The 13,812-nt window shown below is 50.8% G+C and overlaps 1 pseudogene; it reads left to right on the top strand.

Annotated features, from left to right (window-relative positions):
• Positions 1 to 10,260: 10,260 nt before the first annotated feature.
• On the top strand, positions 10,261 to 11,452 carry LOC112952944 (annotated as a pseudogene).
• The last annotated feature ends 2,360 nt before the right edge of the window (positions 11,453 to 13,812 follow it).

Here is a 13,812-nt window from a genome sequence, read left to right as displayed (position 1 = left end):
TAACCAGTGCTCAGCCCTGCGAGCCCAGCCTCCTCTGGATCCTTATTGCCCAGATGCTCCCGCTGCAGGCAGCCACGTGTAATGGTGCCAGCCCAAGATGGAGGAGCTCAGCGCAGGCAGGCAGGCTGCAGGGACAGGGCCCTCCCTGGTGTTGCCGCAAGCTCCTGCTTGTGGAGTCCACTCAGCTCTCGATGCAGGGTGATGTGCGGCCCCATCTATGCCGCACACTTGGGATGTTCCCTGCATCACGACTCTGAAACAGGAGCAGTAGTTGTGGGTGAAGCTCCTGACGGGCGCACTGGCCAGCCCCAGAGAAGCGAGAGAATCTGCCGGGGGCTCCCCAAGAGGCCCCCAGAGCTGTCTCGTCCTGAGGGGGCAGCACAGCCTGGCAAATGAGCTGTCTGCCTTTGTGGTGGTGATTACCTGTGAACAGAGCAGCATCCACAAAACTGAAGGAAGGAGGCAGGGACAAAAGGAAAAGGCCACCATATGAGTCGGCCTCCTCCTCATCCCAGCTGCTGCTGAGCTCTAATGATGTCTGGGCTCAGCAAAGTGCAGCTGGAGCACATGCACTGCCAGTCCAGGTGCTGGGAATAAAGCATCACCCAGTGAGCTCTGTGTTGGGAGTTTGAAGAGAGGATGCGTTTGAATGGCAGAGATGAGTTTGAAGGGACATGTTCAAATGGAGATTTGTGTGCCAGAAACAGAAGCAAACTCACCTCCTAGCAGTGGCCAAGGATCTAGCAAACCAAGGCCTCAACCTCCTCCTCTGGAGATCTATGGATTAGTCGTAGTTTTACTTCTCCTTTTGAAAGGCAGAATAGAAGTGAGTTGATTTTAGGTGGGAAAAAGCCAAGGGCTTTGTGCTCCCTGGTAGAGACCTTCTGCTTTGCTCCATCTGCCAAATGAAGCCCCTTGAAGACTAACAGGGCTCTACATCTCTGGTCACACAGGTTGCCTTTAGAAAGGGTTAAGGTGCCAGCCTGGGCCCTGGAAGTAGGGAAAGGCTGAACGTAAAGCACCTTGTGCCCCTTTATAGTAGCACTTTGCAGTTGGGGCATTCCTTGTGTGTGGCTATGAGAGCAGACTAGGAAGAGAGGGCCTTGAGAAGGGCAGGAGTTAGTTGGATTTAACCCATTCACAAGTAATACCTTACTCTCCTCACCTGTGAGGTGGAGGCAAAAAATTACGCAGAACATGAAGCAGCTGTGAAAATCACCACCTTGTGATGAGTGTGGTGTGACTTAAAGCGTCTTGGTCATTGTCCTCAAAACTGTTGGTGGAGATGACTCCAAAATAAAGAGCAGACATCAGAGTAGGTATTAAACATGCATGCTGTGGGAGGTGAAGGGGATGAGGAGGGCTAAAGTGTGAGGAGGCCACAAGAGACCTGGTTGCAGCACAGGGACTGGGTGTCCGAGCACGTGCGGGATGCCATTTGGTGGAGCGGTTTGGTGCTGGGCACTGAGGAAACACCCCGTTGTTCCCGTGACGCTGCTCCCTTTGGTGGAGTTGCAGCTGCTCTCATGCCCCTTCCTTCAGCACTGGGGAGAAAGGAGGCAAGAGCCTGTCAGGAGCAGGACCCACAAGTGCTGGGACGAGGCTGGGCAGATGCTCTTGTGTGCCCAGTGTGGGCAGCCTAGGAGGCACCCTTGAAAATCCATCCCTAGCAAACATTAGTGGGGAGAGGAGGTGTCTCATTGGAGAGGCATCTTCATGCAATCCTGAAGCCTCTCTCTCCTTAAGAATTGGGAACTCGTGTACGAAAGCATATAGGAAAATGCACACGAGGCCAGAGAGGAGAGCCATGGCTGCTGCTTCTCCAACAGCTGCATGCACAGATGAGACATGTCAGTGGGGCCCTCCATTGTCCTCGCAGTGCTGGGCTATCAGTGGAAGACACAGGGAGTTTCTGAAGGTGTCCTGAGCTCCTCACAAAGAGCCACTAAACCATGCATGGCCTCCTGGCTCCTTCTGAGTCACTGTGGACCAAGGGGCTCTCAGTGCCACTCGCTATCCGTGCTTCTCCTAGCGCTCTTTGGGGGGAAAGTCTTTCACTTTGCCTGCCTCTGCAGGGCATGACAAGCTGGGGCAGATCATAGAATCCTTATGGTTGGAAAAGACTTTTAACAGCATCAAATTCAGCTGTAAGCCCTTCAATAATCTGCCTGCTATACCGTGTCCCTAAGTGCCTCATCTACATGTTTCTTGAACACTGCTAGGGAAGGTGACTCCACCACTCCCCTGGGCAGCCTGCTCCAAGTCTTGATGACTCTTTCTGTGTAGAATATTTTCCTAATGTCCTCCCTGAGCTTCCCCTAGTGCAACTTGAGGCCATTTCCTCTTGTCCTATCTTTGGTAGTTATTTTAGAGAATAGATTGGCCCCCGCTTCATTGCACTCTGGAACTGGTTGACATTCTGGATACTAAATTTTAGTGAATGGACTAAATGAATCTTTTTGCTTATTACAATTTTAAATTTAAACAGTTGTTTGCATATTGCTACAAATAAGCATCTTTTTCTTTCAACATCTCTTGACAACGGCGGGTATTCTCCAGTGTGTGCTTACGACAAGGCTGCCATCACCCAGCATGCAGAAATTACTGGTTTCTGAAAATAAAAACTTGCATGTCTGACAGTGTCAAGGAGTGGAATGATAAACACCCCACAGGCAAGTGGGGGACTCAGCATGGTGCAGCCCAGAGAAGAGGGGCTTGATCTGGAGGTTCCCCAAGAGTTAAGGAACCCCGAGTGCACCACAGCCACATTCACCACACTTTGGGGTGACTGTAGCCCTGCAGTGCCCTCCTAAGTGTTGATCGAAGGAGAAGTGACACTGCAGGCTCACACTGTGAGGGTCTCAGTAATATGGCACTTCACACTGGATTACCTGTTGAGTTTGTAAACTGTTACCTCTTGACCTCTTGTTTTTGGCTTGAGGCTGTCGGCTCTGTTGTGTAACAATGGTCTGGCACTGTTCAAATGGATAATGAACTACGCACAGGAAATCTTAAAGCAATTGACATAGCTCCATGTGAACGCAGACTCATCAGTTGGCCTGTGGACTGGACAACTCACCCACCAATGGGGATGCCCTGATACTAGTTGCCCCAGAGAACCTCAGTCATCTCTGCACAGCTTGAACGTGGTGAGAACAGTCTCGGGAGAACAATATGGGAGAGGTGGCCCATAAGGACAAGCAAAGGGAGAGAATGGTTGTTGTACCATCCATCTATAGCTGAACCATAGAGCTCTCTGAATTCTCTTTTCAACTCTGTTAATATTTTCTTGTTATACTTGTAGATATTTGGCATTGTTTAGTGATGTCCAGTGTCTGTCATGTAGAAATGCTTAACTCTAATAAATTATTGCACTTGACAACTGATCATCTTTTGTGCTGTTGGCAGTTACATCGGCTTTTGAGGAGCAGCAGCACTTGGGCATTTCAGGTAGTTTGTGTCACAGCTGCTTGTAGAGCAGCTTGTGAGAGTATTGGTTGCCGCAAGGGATGAAGATGCAGAGCTGCTGGAGCAGAAATGCCTGCAAATGTTGCATCGGAAGGAGTCGAACCCAGGAGCAGTGTAGTTAGGAAGGCCTGTCCTAACACTGAGGGCACTGGCTGGCCCAAAGTGGGTCTAATCTGATTAGGTAACTTGGGACCTCATGCAGTTGAGTCTCTAAGTGCCAGCAGAGTCTGGGAAATGCTGGCAGTCCTTCTGTGTGGTCCTAGCTGTGTGATGAGGCCCTTGGACTGAGGAATGCACTACTTCACTGGAAACTCTTTCTTAGTGCAGAGAGTGGCTCTGCCTGTAAGTGAAGTTGTGATACTAGCTCAGTGCTGCTGAAGGTGGAAGGCATATATCCTGTATCCTGCCTCCTGTCAAAATCATGCTCAGAAGGATCTCAAGGCCACAGTGTTGGAGACCTTGGAAGGCAGCCTTGGAAGGAATCCCTGGGCGCCCCCGGGGCCACATGCGCACGAAGGCATGGAGAGGCCACAAGAAAGGCCAGGGGACCCCAGTGGACATGTGCGCATGGACACCCAGTGAGACCGCACTTATGCCCGAAGGTCCCCTGGGACCACATGTGCACACAGGTACAGGGAGGCCACATGAAAAGTCGGAGGACCCCCGAGGCCAGTTGAGCGCAGAGGCCAGGCACAAAAGATCAGAGGGGCTGCAGAGACACATGCGCACAGAGGCTGGGTAAGGCAGCATGAAAGGGTGGAAGGGCCTGGGGACCGCCTGCGCACAAATGCCCGGGGAGGCTGCTGTAAATGCCAGAGGGCCTCCCGGGCCACATGCACACAGAGGTCCAGGGAGGCCACAGGAAAGACAGGGGGACCCACCAGGCCATGTGCGTATGGAAGCTCAGGGAGGCCACACGAAAGGCAAAAGGTCCCCCAGGGCAGATGGGCAGGGAGGCCTAGGGAGTCCACACAAAAGGTCAGAGGCCCCCCAGGGCCACCTGCACGCAGAGGCCTGGGGAGACTGCGCAAAAGCCTGGAGAGCACCCCGAACCACATGTGAACACTTTGCTGGGGATGCCACACAAATGCCTGGAGGGCCTGCAGGTCCAAGTGCACGTGGAGATCTGGGCAGGCCACACGAAAGGCCGGGAGGTGCCCAGATCCTCTTGCACACAGACACCCAGGCAGGCCACACAAATGCTTGAAGGCCTGTGGGACCGCTTGAACACAGAGGCCTGGGGAGTCCACACAGTAGGCTGGAAGGTCCCCTAAGCCACATGCACATTAAGGCCCAATGTGGCTGCACCAATGTGCAGAGGCCCAGGGAACCTGCACGAAAGGGCAGAATGCCTCTGGGGCCGTGTACACACAGAGGTCCAGGGAGGCCGTTCTAGAAACCAGAGGGGCTCCGAGGCCACGTGCACACTGTTCATGGAGGACTGGGGAGATTTCATGAAAGGCCCAGGAGTGCTCAGGGCCGTGTGCGCACGGAGGGTTGGGGAGGCCACATGAAAGGCAGGAGGGTCCTTGGGGCTCGGTGCACATGGAGGCCCAGGGAGGTCACATGAAACGTTGGAGGGGCCTTGGAGCCACATGTGCACAGAGGCCCAGACAGGACACACGAAAGCCCACAGGGTCACCAGGGCTACATGCACACAGATGCTTGGGGAGGCCACACAAAAGTCTGGAGTGCCCCCGAGGCTACGTGTGTACGGAAGCCTGAGGGAAGGCTTCCTATGTGATCCTACATGAAGGATCAGAGCATCTCTGGGGCCATGTGCGTGCAGTCTCTAGGAGGCCACACAAAAGCCCATTTGACATTCAGTACCATATATGCACAGAGGCCCAGGGAACCCAAATGAATAAGCCCCCATGTAGTGTGTGCAAGGAGGTCTGAGGAGGCCATAAAAAGCCCATAGGGCTATGAGGCACATGGCACATGGAGGCCAGGGTTGGCCGCATGAAAGCCCAGAGAGAACCCTGGACCACATCAGCACATAGGGCCAGGGAGACCACATGAATGCCCTGGAAGGCTTCCAGGTCCAAGTATGCACAGAGGCCCAGGGAGGCCACTCGAAAGCCCAGAAAGTCTCCTGGATCACATATGCACAGAGGCCTGAGGAGGCCACGCTAAAGCTCAGAAAGCCCCCTGGGCCACACGCACATAGAGGCCTTGGGAAGCCACACACACCCCTGAAGTCCCCAAGGCACAGTGTGCATGGAGAAACAGCGAGGTCACACAAAAACCCAGAGGGTTGCCAGGGCTGCATGTGCATTGAGGCCCAGGGGAAGACGCGCAAAACCACAGATTTCCCCTGAGAACAAGTGCACACAGAGATCTGGGGAGTCCACACAAAAAGCTGGGAGGCCTCGAGGCCACATGCACACGGAGGCCTGGGGAGACCGCATGAAAGACTGGAGGGGCCACGTCTGCACAAAGACTCTTGGAGGCTGCATGAAAGGCCAGAGGACTCCCCAGGGCCACATGCACACGGAGGCATGGGGAGGCCGCACAAAAGTCTGGGGCGATGCCAGGCCACCTGCGCAGACACCCGGGGAGGCCAAATGAAATGCTGGGGGGCTCCTGGGGCCAGGTGCACACAGACGCCCAGGGAGGCCACATGGAGGGTCAGAGGGCTCCATGGGCCATGTGCGCACAGAGGGATGGGGAGGCCCTCCAGGTAAGCTGTACACAGAGGCATGGGGCAGCAGCATGAAAAGTTGGGGAGGTCTGGGGCTCCATGCACACGGAGGCTCAAGAAGGCCGCACAAAAGGCTGAGGATCGGACCATGTGCGCACATAGGTCCAAGGAGGTCACATGAAAGCATGTGGGGCCCCAGGGCCACTTGCACATGGAGCCTCAGGGAAGTCGCAAGGAAAGCTGGAAGGTTTCCATGACCACATGCACACAGAGGGTCCAGGAGTCTGCACGAAAGGCTGCTTTGCTCCCTGGACCACAGAAGCCCAGGGAGGTCGCACAAAAGCTCAGGAGGATCTCCAGACCACATGCACATGGAGGCCCATGGAGGCCACACTAAAGCTCAGAGGACCTCCGGGGCCACGTGTGCACAGAGGCCTGAGGACACCACACAAAAGACTGCTTCGTCCCCTGGGCCACGTGCACATGGAGGCCCAGGGAGGCGGCATGAAAGTTCAGAAGGATCTCAAGGCCATGTGCATACAGAGGCCCAGGGAGGCCACATGGAAGTCCAGATAGTTTCCTGGACCACGTGTGCACAGAGGCCCAAGGAGGCCACACTACAGCTCAGAGAGCCACCAGGACCACGTGCGCAAAGAGGCCCTGGGCGGCCACACAAACCTCTGAGGTCCCCGGCACAGTGTGCACAGAGAAAATATCGCTAGCTACAAGGGAGTATAAGGACTAACAGGATACATACCCTGCTCTTGTTGCTTTTGCCGTGACCCCGAGATAAGATTCCAAACATGCCAAATGGTAAGGGGATTGTGAAAAGGGGGTTAGTCAATGGTGGTCGTAAATAACGTTTAACAAAGAAGTTGTAGTCGTCTATAAAAACACGAACCTCTCCTCAAACGGCGCGGATCTCGGGACAATCTGTAAGAGGTCCGCCGCCGGCCAGCTAATAAAGCTTGCTTTTAAACCACCAGGTTGAGCGTGCGGGTGATTACTGGGATTACGGACTAACATTGTGGGGGCTCGTCCGGGATCCCGTAATCACCAGGCCCTCCCTGGCTGGGAAGGGCCGTCCGACTCATTTCGCCAGGGGAACGCTGCCAGGGGGAACGCTACCTGATGGTATTCCAGGTCCCTGGATCTTGCCTTCCTTTGGCGATCGGCGGCACCTTGCAAGCTTAGGTGATTCAGGGGGAGTACTACCTGACGACATGCCAGGTCCCCGGATCTCATAACCTCGAGGTAAGGGATCGTATGATCCTTAAGGGTAAGGGGTGCCAAGGTTTGGTGGTGGACTTTGGGAGGTCTGACGAGACAATAACTCCCTGCCACTGGCACGCACTGGGACACCACTGTGTTGCCTTGGGTACAGGTTAAGGACCGGTTCAGGTTTTAAGAGGTTTTAACCAGTTCAGGGTTTACCGGTTCAGGTTTTAAAAAGGTTTAGGTTTTAACCGGTTCAGGTTTTAAAGGGTTTTAAAAGTTTTTAACCGGTTCAGGTTATAAGAGGTTTAGGTTTTAACTGGTTTTTCGTGGTTTGTGTTTTTGTGTTCCTTGTGTCTATTTGTGTCTGTGTTTTGTCTATTGTGCTGTGTTTGTTTTATTCGTCTCTTAAATCCGGATGGAATGAGACAGTCGAGTGCCATTCCCGAAGGACCTTTGAATTGTTTTCTGTCTAATTTTCCGAAATTTAGGAAATGGGTCCCTTTAAACTACGGGTTCAGTATAAAATCTGATAAATTAAAATTATTTTGCAGTATGGAATGGCCCACTTTCGGCGTCGGATGGCCCCCTGAGGGGTCCTTCGACCCCAAAATAGTTCAAAAGGTATTATTTATCGTTCTGGGGGAATGTGGTCATCCTGACCAGATTCCTTATACTATTCCCTGGAGTGACATTTTAAAGGATCATCCTATTTGGTTACAGTGCAGGGCGGAGATTTCCTATCTCCACCTCACACTGGGAGCGGGGGAGAAGGTTTATGGTCTGCATATGCTCTGGTTTATGGTCTGGTTTATGGCCAGGGGTGCTTCTTCCCCAAACTCCACTGGCCCACCAGCCCCGATGCTGCCTCTCAGGCAAGTCCCTGAAGGGAGAGGGAGCGCATATATGCATGAGCCCTTCTCCACCACGGACCTGGAAGCAACAAACCCTCCTTTCTCACAGGATCATGAGGGCATGATATCCCTTCTTAAATTTGCAATGTATAGTCATTGGCCGACATGGGATGATTGTCAGCAGCTCCTCCGTGCTCTATTCACATTGGAAGAGAGGGAGAGAATATTAAGGGGAGCTAGAGAATCAATACCAGGTATAGAAAACCTGACTGAACATGTTCGTAGAAACGTTCAAGACAAACATGTGCCCCTCCAGCGCCTGGAGTGGGACTACTCTCCTCGCCATCCTTTAGATAAAAAGTTTTTGCAGAAACAGGGAAAAAGGGGTGGACTGGGAAGAATCCCTAGGAAATCAGTCCTAGAGAGGGACCAGTGTGCAATTTGTAAAAGGAAGGGACACTGGAAAAATGAGTGTCCTTACCAAAATGCACCGTCAAATTCGCGAGAAATTCTGTCTATGAGAGAAGAAAATGACCGACGGGGCCTGGGCTCTGTCAGCCCCCAAGAGCCCAGGGTAACTTTAAAGGTTTGGGGGCAACCCCTGTCGTTCCTGGTTGACACTGGAGCGTCACACTCAGTACTTAAAGAAACAGTAGGCCCCCTGTCTCAAGAAACATCTAGAGTACAGGGTGCCACCGGACGGATGAAAACCTATAAATGGATCACATCCCGAACGGTGGATTTGGGAAAACAAACTGTAACCCACGTGTTTCTAGCTATCCCTGACTGCCCATACCCCCTGTTAGGGAGGGACCTTCTCCATAAACTTAAAGCCACCATCCCGTTTCAAGGGACCATCCCGTTTCAGCCGTTGTTAGTACAATGGGGAAATGATACACCGAAGCTCCTGGCTGTAACTTGTCCCTTGAGAGGCGAGTACTTACTCATAAAGTCAGTGGGGGGAGAAGTTGTCCCAGATCCATTACTGGAAGAGCTGCAAAGAAACATCCCCACAGTGTGGGCAGAACTTTATACACGGATGGCAGAAGCTATGTAAAGGATGGTGTTATAGACGAGACAAGCCAATTTTCTCATCTACCATTTATTGAGTAAGCTGGGTACAGAGAATAACAGCGCTGGGGCAGCCTGGAGACAATCCCTCTCAGGCTCCCATCTTTCCTCTCTTGGGGCTCAGTATTTATAGTATATAGTCCTTCTAGTCCTTTCCTTCTTCCTTTCCGTGATCTTTGTGGCATCCCGATGTTATCAGCAGTCTCAGCATCCCAATGTTATCAGCAGTCTGGATGATCCTAGATTGTTTCCAATGTTCCTTGATTGTTTCCATTGTTATCAACAATCTGGGTAATCCTCGATTTGGATGGCAGACTCAGCATCTTGAGTTCCGTGGTCTTCCCCAGAAGTCAGTCATGCCTGTAAATCTAAGTAAGCTATTCCTGCTTATAATCGTTATTCCTAGTTTTGATTAACTTTAGGGAACAAACATTTATTACAGATGGGGTATGATATGGGGGGACCACGGTAGTAACACAAGAAGGGTATGTAATATGGGCCCTGTCGTTGCCATGTGGCAGTCCGGCACAGAGAGCTGAACTCATTGCTCTGATACAAGCATTGTGGTGGGCAAAAGGGAAAAAGGTAAATATTTACACTGATAGTCGGTATGCTTTTGCCACTGCCCATGCGCACGGACAAATATATAAGGAAATGGGGCTATTAACATCAGAAGGAAAAGGTATAAAAAATAAGGAAGAAATTATGACTCTGCTAGAAGCTGTATGGGCCCCTCGAGCGGTGGCCGTTATCCACTGGCCAGAACATCAATGAGGAAACAGACCCCAGATAGAGGGGAACGCTCTGGTCGATAAAGAGGCAAAGCAGATGGCTCAACAACCAGTGGGGCCACTGCAGATGCTAGCCCTAATACCACAGATCCAGCGGCCTGAAATGCCTCCTGAATATACTGAAATTGAAAAAGACTCTATAGAGAAACATCAAAGAAAAGAGGGAGGCGCAGGATGGTGGTATCTGCCAGGAGGTATACTGTGCCTACCCGAACAAATGGCAGAAGCCTGGCTGCAAGATTTCCACTCTAGCCTGCATTTATCCCCTAAGAAAGCACTTGAGCTGATGCACCCCCATCTATGGACCCCAGATCTGCAAAAGAAGCTCGAAAAGATCTCTGCTCAGTGCACTGCGTGTGTTCAAGTAAACCTGAAGATAACCACATCCTCTGAGGGGACTAAGCAAGTGGGGGATGTACCAGGAATATACTGGGAAGTAGACTTCATGGAAATAAAACATGGGAAAATGGGGTACAAATACCTTTTGGTATTTGTAGACACATATTCGGGATGGGTGGAAGCCTATCCAACAAAAACAGAAACTGCACCTGTAACTACAAAAAACTTATACAGGAAATAATCCCTCGGTTTGATTTGCCTACTCATCTAGGGTCTGTCAATGGTCCAGCGTTTGTGGCCTCAGTTACCCAATTAGTGGCAAAAGCTTTAGGAATCACTTGGAAGTTAAGGTGCGTTAACACCCCCAAAGCTCAGGAAAAGTAGAGAGGATGAATCGTACATTGAAGGAAACTCTCACTAAATTGAACATTGAAACAGGAGCCAATTGGGTTGAATTACTCCCAATAGCTCRCTTATGAGCAAGATGTACCGCATACAAGATAGGATTGTCTCCATATGTAATACTGTACGGGAGGCCCCCACCTTTATTCCCAAAAACTATAGGCATGACTAACAACCCCCCCCCCCCAGCATTTTTACCTCTATTTCAGGCTCTACAGAAGGTGCGAGATCAGATACACAGAGATTTACGGACTCACTATAGAGACTGGGACCAAGAATCAGTACAAAAGTCGGCTCATCCGTATCAGCCGGGGGACCTGGTCTACATCAAAAGGTTCCGAACCGCATCCTGGGAACCTAGGTGGATGGGACCTCACATAGTGATTCTTCGCACCCCAACAGCTGTGAAGATTGCCGGAAAACCAGCGTGGATCCATCGTTCACATGTAAAGACAGCGCCATCCCAACCTGACTTGGGCCCAGATAAGTGGACAATAGTTAAAAATTCTGATAAYCTGTTAAAAATCACTCTGAGGATGGGGAAGGATGTGGACATGGTGGATGATGCTATTTACAGGGATAATAGTTTACACCTTGGCAAAAMCCACATCGTCCAACCAGATGGAAATGAGAACTTAAAAGATACAATCACTGGTAATGTAATTTGAGCAATTGTAACCAGTGAGATTCCAGAAATAGTGGTCGATTTGTGTGAAATAGGGATCCCTGTCCCCTGGGTGGATAGATCATATCGGCCCAGAGGAGGCCGACTGGAGGTGAGCCTCAACTGTGGGACAACGCACGCAGCCTGGGGAATAAACAAGAGGAATTGGAGATGCACGTGTCATTACAGGGCCATTACTGCAATTACTGAGACATGGTGCGACAGCTCCCATGACTGGAATGTGGCCATGGAGTGCTACAGGCTTTTCAGGAGGGACAGGGCAGGAAGGCGAGGTGGCGGAGTTGCTCTTTATGTGAGGGAGCAACTGGAATGCTTAGAGCTCAGCATAGGGGAGGATGTAACGCGAATAGAGAGCCTGTGGGTGAGGATAAAGGGGCAAGCCAGCAGGGGCAACACGGTGGTGGGAGTTTACTACAGGCCTCCTGACCAGGACAAGGAAGTGGACGAAGCCTTCTATGGGCAGCTGCGGGAAGCCTCCCGAGCAAAGGCCCTGGTCCTCCTGGGGGACTTCAACCACCCTGATATCTGCCAGGAAAACCACATAGCCAGGAACAGTCAGTCCAGGAGGTTCCTGCAGAACATTGCAGATAACTTCTTAATACAGGTGGTTGAGGAGCCAACAAGGGGAGGGGCGCTGCTAGACCTGATACTAACAAACAGAGATGGTCTAATGGGAAATGTGAGGAAAGGGCGTCCAGGAGAGCTGGCTAATATTCAAGCACCACTTCCTCTAAGCTCAGGATCGGTGCATTCCCACAAGAAAGAAGTCAAGTAAGTGGGGCAGGAGACCTGTATGGATGGACAAGGAGCTGCTAGGCAAAGTTAATGAAAAAATAAATAAATAAAAAAGAGAAAAAAAAAGAGCGTACAGCATGTGGAAGAAGGGACAGGTGACGTGGGAAGAATATAGGTGCATTGCCAGAGAATGCAGATGTGAAATGAGGAAGGCCAAAGCCCGGGTGGAATTAGAAATATTGTCACGGGACCCAGGAGCAAGGACTATTCCAGTTCTGGCATAACTGGTCCCTGTGGCTGACTACCTTGCTAACAGCAGTAGCTGGACCTGCAGTGTTGCTCATTTTGTTGATGCTGGTAGTACCTTGCATTTTGAAGCGCCTTATCAGCCATACCACTAGTCTCATCTCTGATACGAAAATTATGGTTACCAAGACATATTGCAACTCACTGAGGGAAGATGATGGGGTTAAACTCACCTCAAGGATTTGAGGAAGAAACAACAGCCAGTGGGGAATGTAAGGCCTATAAGGGGTTAACAGGGTAGCGTGCTTTCTGCTTCTGTAAATAAAGCTTGCACGCTGAAGATGTATAAGATATAGACTATGTAATTTACAGTTAACTTTGCCATCCGCTTCTGTAAATTATCGCTTGCTATAAGGGAGGATAAGGACTAACAGGATACATACCCTGCTCTTGTTGCTTTTGCCGTGACCCCGAGATTCCAAACATGCCAAACGGTAAGGGGATTGTGAAAAGGGGGGTTAGTCAACGGTGGTCATAAATAACATTTAACAAAGAAGYTGTAGTCGTCTATAAAAACACGAACCTCTCCTCAAACGGCGCGGATCTCGGGACAATCTGTAAGAGGTCCGCCGCCGGCCRGCTAATAAAGCTTGCTTTTAAACCACCAGGTTGAGCGTGCGGGTGATTACTGGGATTACGGACTAACACTACAGAGTACAAGGTACAAGGTACAGGTACAAGGCCTTCAGTGTATGTGATGCATGATTTGTGGTAAAGACTTAGGATAAGGAATAACCATAGTTCTGCCCTTGGAGTGAGGCTATAAAGGGCATGCCAAAGGAAGTGTGGAATGGGGCCAACACTTTTTCCTGGGCAGCTTTTAGGGTCTGGCCCGCATTGGGGTGACTGGTGGTTGGTGTGTCCCTGACTGCTGGGATTTGTGAATAGTTTGTGTATGGTTAGAAACAAGAGAAGAAGGAAGGGTAGAGGCGTACTTGGAGTCAGACTGCAAAGATCATGTGCAAGGAAGGGTGAGGTTGTGCCAAAACTTATGGTTCACTAACCTTTTCTTTGGCATCAGTTACTGGTTTGGGATGTGAGATGCATTTGCTTGAAGATATGCTCCACTTGCGAATCAGGATAGGGTAGAGTTAGGAGAGTTAGGAAATGCAAACCTATCTACTGATGGCGAGGCCCAGAGCGAGGCAACAAGCATGTCAGCTCTCTGATTACCTTCTGCTAGTCCTTCCATGATCCCTGTATGACTCCTTTAAAATAACTCGTTCCATTCGTTTTACAGCTCCTACTACATACAGAGAATCAGACGCAACATTCACTGGTAACATTTTCCGCTGTCAAAAT

The sequence above is a fragment of the Nothoprocta perdicaria genome, unplaced genomic scaffold (assembly GCF_003342845.1).
Source record: "Nothoprocta perdicaria isolate Ctin4 unplaced genomic scaffold, notPer1 scaffold_415, whole genome shotgun sequence".
NCBI classification, from domain to species: Eukaryota; Metazoa; Chordata; class Aves; order Tinamiformes; family Tinamidae; genus Nothoprocta; species Nothoprocta perdicaria.
Note: the sequence above shows the minus strand (reverse complement) of the source record. Positions and strands in the feature narration are given on the sequence as shown.